Here is a 6,690-nt window from a genome sequence, read left to right as displayed (position 1 = left end):
GGAAAAGGAGGCAGGACAAGATCCAGGAGCACATGCGCAGAACAGTTTGTAGAGGCCTGCACGTGGAATTCTCCTGAGAACTCCAGCAGGTTACCCGTCAGATGGATGGCTTAGACCTGATGTCAGCTTCAGGAGTGGGTGATAAAAGAAACCAGACTCCAGGAGCTGGGTGTGGTGGCGCACGCCTGTAATCCCAGCACTGGGGAGGCTGAGCAGGCGGATCACTGTAAATTCAAAACCAGCCTGGGCTACATAGTGAGTTCCAGGGCAGTCTCAACTACATAGTGAGATCGTGTCTCAAACAAACAAACAAAAAAACAAACAAAAAAACAAAAACCACACTCCAGGGTCAGTGGTGCTGCCTAGTTAGTAGGCACAAGGTCCTGAGTTTGATCCCCAATATATATTAAAAAAAGACAAAAATCATAGCCCTTCTTTCCCCTTATGTTTAATTTCTTGCCTGTCCTAGTAGATTCCTTCTGTTGGGCATTATGGAGTTTTAATCTTTGATATCGCTTTCTAGAATATCCTTCAGAACATTTTTGTGTGCTGTTTGGTGTCCTTAATTTCCTGGTGTGTTTTTGTCGTGGAAGTATCCAATTTCTCATCCATTTTGAAAGATACTTTTGGAGGATACCTCAGTCTGGGTTGGTGGTTGTTTTTCTTTAGGGCTGGAACACTCCAAGCTCTCCTGGATTTGAGGGTTTGTGTTGAGACGTCTGCTGTGGTTATGCTGGGCTCTCCTTTTTCGGTGATTTGTTTCTTTTCTCCAACAGCCTTTGATTTTCTGTTCTTAGTCTTCATTTGTGGAATCTTGATTACTATATCCCTTGTTGAAGATTTCCTTTTGATCGTGGCTATTGGAGGTCTATAAGCTTCACTCATCTGTGTGTCAAACTCTTTTTCTCAGTTTGGGAAGTGTTCCGCAATTCCTTCTATGATTAGGTATTTTAAGTCATTTGAACTATCTCCTGCTTCTCCATTGACTCCGATCAATGTTGTTATTGTTCTTTGCATCATCTAGCAGCTGCTGGATTGACCTGTCATGTTTCATTCCTATTTTTAAGAAATCTTTCTTTTCATGATTACTCACTACAATCGTATCTTGTCTTTCTGATATTCTGTCTTCACATTGGATCATTCTTCTGTGTTTACTTTCAATCTAACTTGTATTGTCCTGGATATCTGTTTGAATGTGTTTCATGGATTCCATTTCTTTCCTATGCTGGGCATTCATGGTTTCCATCGTGGTCCTGAGCTGCTCTATTTTTTTTTAATCTGCATGTTTGTTAGCGTCACTGAGCTTGTCTTTCATTATGTTCACCAACACCATAGTTATCTGAGGTATAATCTTGCTTTGATATTTTTTCTAGAGCCTCATTCATCTGCTTTGTTACTTCTGCTGTTACCATTTCAGAGTGTCCAGGTGTGTAGGTTTCGGAATGTTCCCCTTGATTTCCCCCTGGGTTTGCCTTTGGTGCCTTGAAAGTTGGTACAGGGGCTATGTCTTAAGTACCTTCTCATTTCCCAGCTTTTAAATTTTTGCTTCCTTAGGTGCAGCTTGTAAATGGCTTTTGGTGATCGAGCTGCTTTGTTACCAGTATTCAGAACCCTTAGGAAGTGTTCTCAGATGTTTCTTCTAGGTGTAGCTGCTGTTGGGGTTTTGAGCCTTTTGCAAGGTCCTACATTTACAATGTTGGAGATGAGAGGTTTCTGCCCTCTTGCGCCAGCCCCCATTTTGTTTGGCAATGGCCTATAGAGTCTTTTTGAGGCCCTTAGGCAATCTCAGTCTTGGTATACCAGGAAAAACCAATGATTAGCACAATCATGTCACTTTGGCTGAAGTAGTACAATCAGCGAGAGCAATAGCTTCCAATGCAGCCTAGAAAATGACAAACTGGAAATTATTAATTTCCCACCTTTGACCATGTGAACTAGCTTTCTGGTCATGTAACAAAATGAACCAAAAGGGCCAGGGATTTAGCTCATTGGTTCTGCCGCCTGCCTTGAAAGCACAAGGTCCCGAGTTCAATCCCTGGTACCAAAATAAAATAAAACTGGAAAATTGTATGCAATACATAAGCCCTCAACATGGCAATTTTACCCTTAGGAGACTACACTTAAAAAGGCTTAGAGGTAAAAACATAGAGCAGTAGAAAAAGAGGAGGCGCATTAGAAACAGAGGAGTAAGGCTGGCAGACAAGGGAAGAAGACCACACAACACTGGGACGTTGGTGAAGAAGACAGAGGAAGAGGAGGAGGAGGAGCTCTGGAGGGGCCCAGTATTCACTGTGCTTCTGCGGGGTCCAGGCCCCCTTCCCGTGCTGTAGTTCCAGTTCTGGGAGACAGCACTGCCTGCCAAGTGACTCCTTTGCTGTCCCCGTGGACTTCAGATCTTGATTTGAGTCTTTCCAGCCTCCTGAGGCCCCACTTCCCTCCTCCTCCTCCTCTCACCGCTCGGGTCCAGTGTCACGACACCAAATCTCAGTGAGGTTCTTTCTCTGCTGCTCACCGCCCCATCCTCCTGGAAGTCCCAAAGTCCCCGCTGAGTTTTGCCACTGTGGTGTGTGCTCCTGCATGCTGGCCCACCCTTCTTTTGACTTGCCCCAAACTCACACTGTAGACCCTGTTTGTACTTTTATCTTTAATTAAACCTTATGAGTGTTTCAAAAAAAAAAAAAGACCACCCTGGGCGGGGGCAGCTAGCAACTAAATCCCTGCAGCCCTCACTACACCCAGAAGGCTATGGGGGAGAAGGACAGCTTTCTCGTGGTGACCCAGTCTTGCAACCCGGTCTGCTCTTCACTGTCCTGTCAGTATTCACGAGCTGTGTGTGGCTCCCAAAAATCTGAGTCATCCTTCCCTCCTCCAGGAGGGCCATGAACTTCAGGGAGCGGAGGCCTGACTTGCCGCGGTGACAGTCAGGTTAGAATCTAAGAGAGAGAGGGTGGGGAGAACTCTAGTGAACCAGCTTGCTGCAGGATGGAAAGAGGCTAGAGGTCAGGACCGACTCCCCACACACACAGGGCCTGCCTCTCAGGAGGGAAAAGTAAGGAGGCAAAAGCTCGCTCGCTGTGAGGGTTTGGTGAGCTCAGGGGTCTCAGAGGCATCCTGGTGAAGGAAGAGTTTTGCTCAGAGGTGGGATGCCCAGAGGCCTCAGCAAATCCCACCCTCTTATTTGCATGGCAGCAGCACTCTGAGGAGAGAGGCAGTGGCCTTTGAGTGGATTAGCAAGTGAATCAGCGGGACAGTTGGAAGGCGCAGTGACACACACCTGTCATCACTTGGAAGGCTGAGGCAGGAGGATCAGAAATTTCCACCTAGGCTTGCCTACTGTGAGAGGCTGTCTGAAAAACAAACATGTGTTTCCTAAGGACCTCCTGTGAACTGGGGACAGGGAGAGGACTAGAACCCCTGCCCTGGCTTGCTGGCCTAGGGCTCATGAGGAAATGGTGGCTACAGATCCGTCCCCAGTGAGAGATGACACAAAGCAGACAGGGATGCGGGTCTCAAGGAATGGTGGGGGCCCGGCAGGTCAGTCTAACCTTTGTTGAACATCAAGAAGGTCTTCCTGGAGTAGGGCCCAGCTGTGCTGTGGTCTAGAGGACACAGGGCAAGGATGGATGGGACTAAAAGGCTGGGGCCAGAGCACTGAAAGCTGTAAGACCTGCTGGGGAAGACAGGGCTGGATGAGTAGAAGGTGGTAAATGTTCATGGTCATGGAGCAACGATGTGGGGAGAGGTGAGCAGGGACCACTTTCTGCAGGCCATTAATTTTCCAGGTGAAACAGTTTAAACTTTCTCTTGAGGGCACTAGGGAGCCATGGGAGATTCTGAGCACAGGAGAGGCAAAGGGATAGTTCTGCTTTAAGATGACTTCTTTAGCTATCAGGCTGAATGTGATTGGGACTAGACTAAGACTGGCTAACAGGCCCGGAGCAAGACCATCTGTCACAGGACAAGGATTCGTTAGGCATTTAGCACCAAGCATGGCAGTGAATGCGTGTGATCCCAGCACTCTGAGAGACTGAGACAAGAGGATCTCAAGTTCCAGTCCAGTCTGTGCAATTTAGCGACACAGTGACAACCTGGCTCAAAATATTTAAAAGGAGCTGGGCGTGGTGGTGACACCCGTAATCCCAGCACTCAGGAGGCTGAGGCAGGAGGATTGCTGTGAGTTTGAGACCAGCCTGGGCTACATAGTGAGTTCCAGGTCAGTCTCAACTACATAGTGAGACCCTGACTCAAAAAAATAAAAACCCCAAAAAATATTTAAAAGGGCTGGAGATGTAGCTCGGTGCTCTGGCCTTGGATTTAATCTCCATCACTACCCACCACCACCCCACACCTCCACTGACCGAATGAGTCAGTGAAGGGGAGAATCCTGGAGGGACTGTCCTGGAGCTGTGTAAAAGAAATGTCATCTGTGACTTTCCTGAGCAGAAGGAACCTCAGGCAGAGGTTGCTGGCCAGAGTGTCAATGGGGATGTAGAACACTGTGGCCACTTCTCCAGGTGCTGGCGTGGGACTGTGTCCCGGGAGACCTGACCCACTCCAGCGTGGTTTGCAGGTGGGGCGAAAAGAGCAAGAGTCGCCCGGAAGGTGGAATCGAACCACTCTGTCGCCAGACAGCTACAGGTTTGAAGCCTGCACCCCAGACCACTGAGGATCATCCGGGCAGGAGGCCATCTTTTCACACACCCATATAAAGGCCGAAGGAACATAACTTTTTCCAGTAGGGTTATATAGTTTCTGAAAGTGTGGGAGCATTGATTTCAACACCTATAAATCATTCTCGTGTAATCGTCGCCACAAATGACATTTCAAAGTTCTCTCTGTCTTGCCGTACGGCATGAATCATCCTCACTCTGGATGTTGGCTATTTACATAGCGCCCTGCATTCTGGGAAGCAGCTCTCAGGGACCTGGTCAGGTGTTAAAGAGGCAGCAATTCCTGTGTCCAAAGTGCACCCTCAGTTTCAGAGAAGAAAGTCATGGGTTGATGGGAGGGGAAGGGAATGGGAAAAAAAGAAGCAAGATATATCACGTACAGATAGAAATTCCCTATCATGAGTGCTATTGTTATGTGTATCTAAAATGTGCTAATTTTTAAAAAGAAGAAAAAAAGTAATCATCATGTTAGGCACCGGGCATGGTGCTCCATGCCTAAGAATCTCAGCACTCAGAAGCCCGGGGCAGGAGGATTTCTTGCAATATTCCATAGAGCATACAAACCCAGCTCAAATTACACCGGGAGATGCTGTCCCAAAATAAGTACATAATAAAATAAAAAGAACAAAATTTTGGATAGGCATGGTGGCTTAAGCCTATAATCCTGGTAGTTGGGAGGTTTGGTCAGAAGAATCAAATTCCAGGCCTGCTTGGGCTACCTTGGTGAGTTCAAAGCCAGTCTGAACTCCACGAGATTGTGACAGGAAGGTAGGGCATGGCTAAAACCTGCTGGGAAAGGAGTCAGACAAGATCCAGGAGCACATGCTCAGAACAGTTCCCAAATTCCTGCATGTGGACTCCTCCTGAGAAATCCAAGTGGTTTTCCTGAGGGCCTAGAACTGATGTCAGCCTGAGGAGTGGGTGATGCAGAAGGACAGTCCACACTGAGGTTTTACCATTGGGTGCAGTCTGGCATGCTGGCCCACCCTGACACTGTAGGTTGTCCCTCATGTCCTACTTTGACTTGTCCCAAAATCGATCTGCAGAAAATGTTCCTTTTCCTATCTTTAATAAAAGTGTCCTACGGTTAACAGAGTGAGACAGACAAAGACAGAGAAAAAATTCATAATTCGGCATTCAGAAACACCTTTCCGGACGTATCTGAGTTCTTCCACAGAAGAGTAAATTCACCTTAGGGTCATGGAAGAGGCCCAGAAGGCTGTGGATATAGTGTTGGTGCGACACCTACTGTCCTTTTTGGGAACTGCGAGGCCAAAGATCCCCTCAAGTGTTGTGTCCACTATGTCCCAGGCACTGTCCTAGTGTCCCCACTGCCTTTAAATACCAGTGATCATTACACTTTATATCTCTGTATTATAGGGCAGGGTAACAAGGCTGAAAAACGGAATATATGATAACACAGTTCATAAAACCCATCCAGACGTTGCCGTTATAAAAATGCTGATTCTTTAGAATGTAAAGTCAAAGGTTTCTTGATAATATTATTTTCCCAAAGGAAAACCTCCTAATGAGCACCCTGAATGACATAAAATTATTTTTTTAGCAATCAGCCAATCTTAATGCTGCAAGGAAGGCTAACTTCTCATGAGGGCCGGGAACTATGTAGAAAGAGCAAGTGGTAATCTCAGATAAATGGGAAATTTGAAAGAGCAAAAATGATCAGGTCTCCTCCTTTCTCTACTGTCCTGTGCTCCTTTAGATCCCAAAGCTGTCTCCCTTTGTGCCAAAATGGAGGATGGGTGCACGAGCTGTTAACGACAGTCAGTGCAATGTCCCTGAGAGAAGCACGAGGCTGGGCATCCTGAAGAACCTGACCTGCGCAGGTGTGACCCAGGGAGGGCTCAAAAACCAGGGATGAAAGAGCAAATGATCAGGTCTCCTCCTTTCTCTACTGTCCTGTGCTCCTTTAGATCCCAAAGCTGTCTCCCTTTGTGCCAAAATGGAGGATGGGTGCACGAGCTGTTAACGACAGTCAGTGCAATGTCCCTGAGAGAAAAGC

The 6,690-nt window shown here is 47.1% G+C and overlaps 1 protein-coding gene and 1 long non-coding RNA gene across 2 annotated transcripts in view; one reads left to right on the top strand and one right to left on the bottom strand.

The window, feature by feature from the left end:
- Window positions 1-6,690, top strand: part of Rtn2 (reticulon 2) — a 54,759-nt gene that overhangs the window by 26,824 nt on the left and 21,245 nt on the right. The window lies entirely within an intron of this gene.
- LOC117286879 lies at window positions 426-4,122 on the bottom strand. The gene is made up of 3 exons (XR_004518021.1): window positions 3,546-4,122; window positions 3,275-3,347; window positions 426-2,933 (listed from the first exon to the last, which is right to left on the bottom strand). It is a non-coding gene; the product is annotated as an uncharacterized LOC117286879 (long non-coding RNA).

The sequence above is a fragment of the Fukomys damarensis genome, unplaced genomic scaffold, assembly GCF_012274545.1.
Source record: "Fukomys damarensis isolate Sample0158 unplaced genomic scaffold, DMR_v1.0_HiC HiC_scaffold_19, whole genome shotgun sequence".
Taxonomy (NCBI): Eukaryota; Metazoa; Chordata; class Mammalia; order Rodentia; family Bathyergidae; genus Fukomys; species Fukomys damarensis.
The sequence above is the reverse complement of the archived record's forward strand: the minus strand, read 5'-3'. Positions and strand labels throughout refer to the sequence as shown.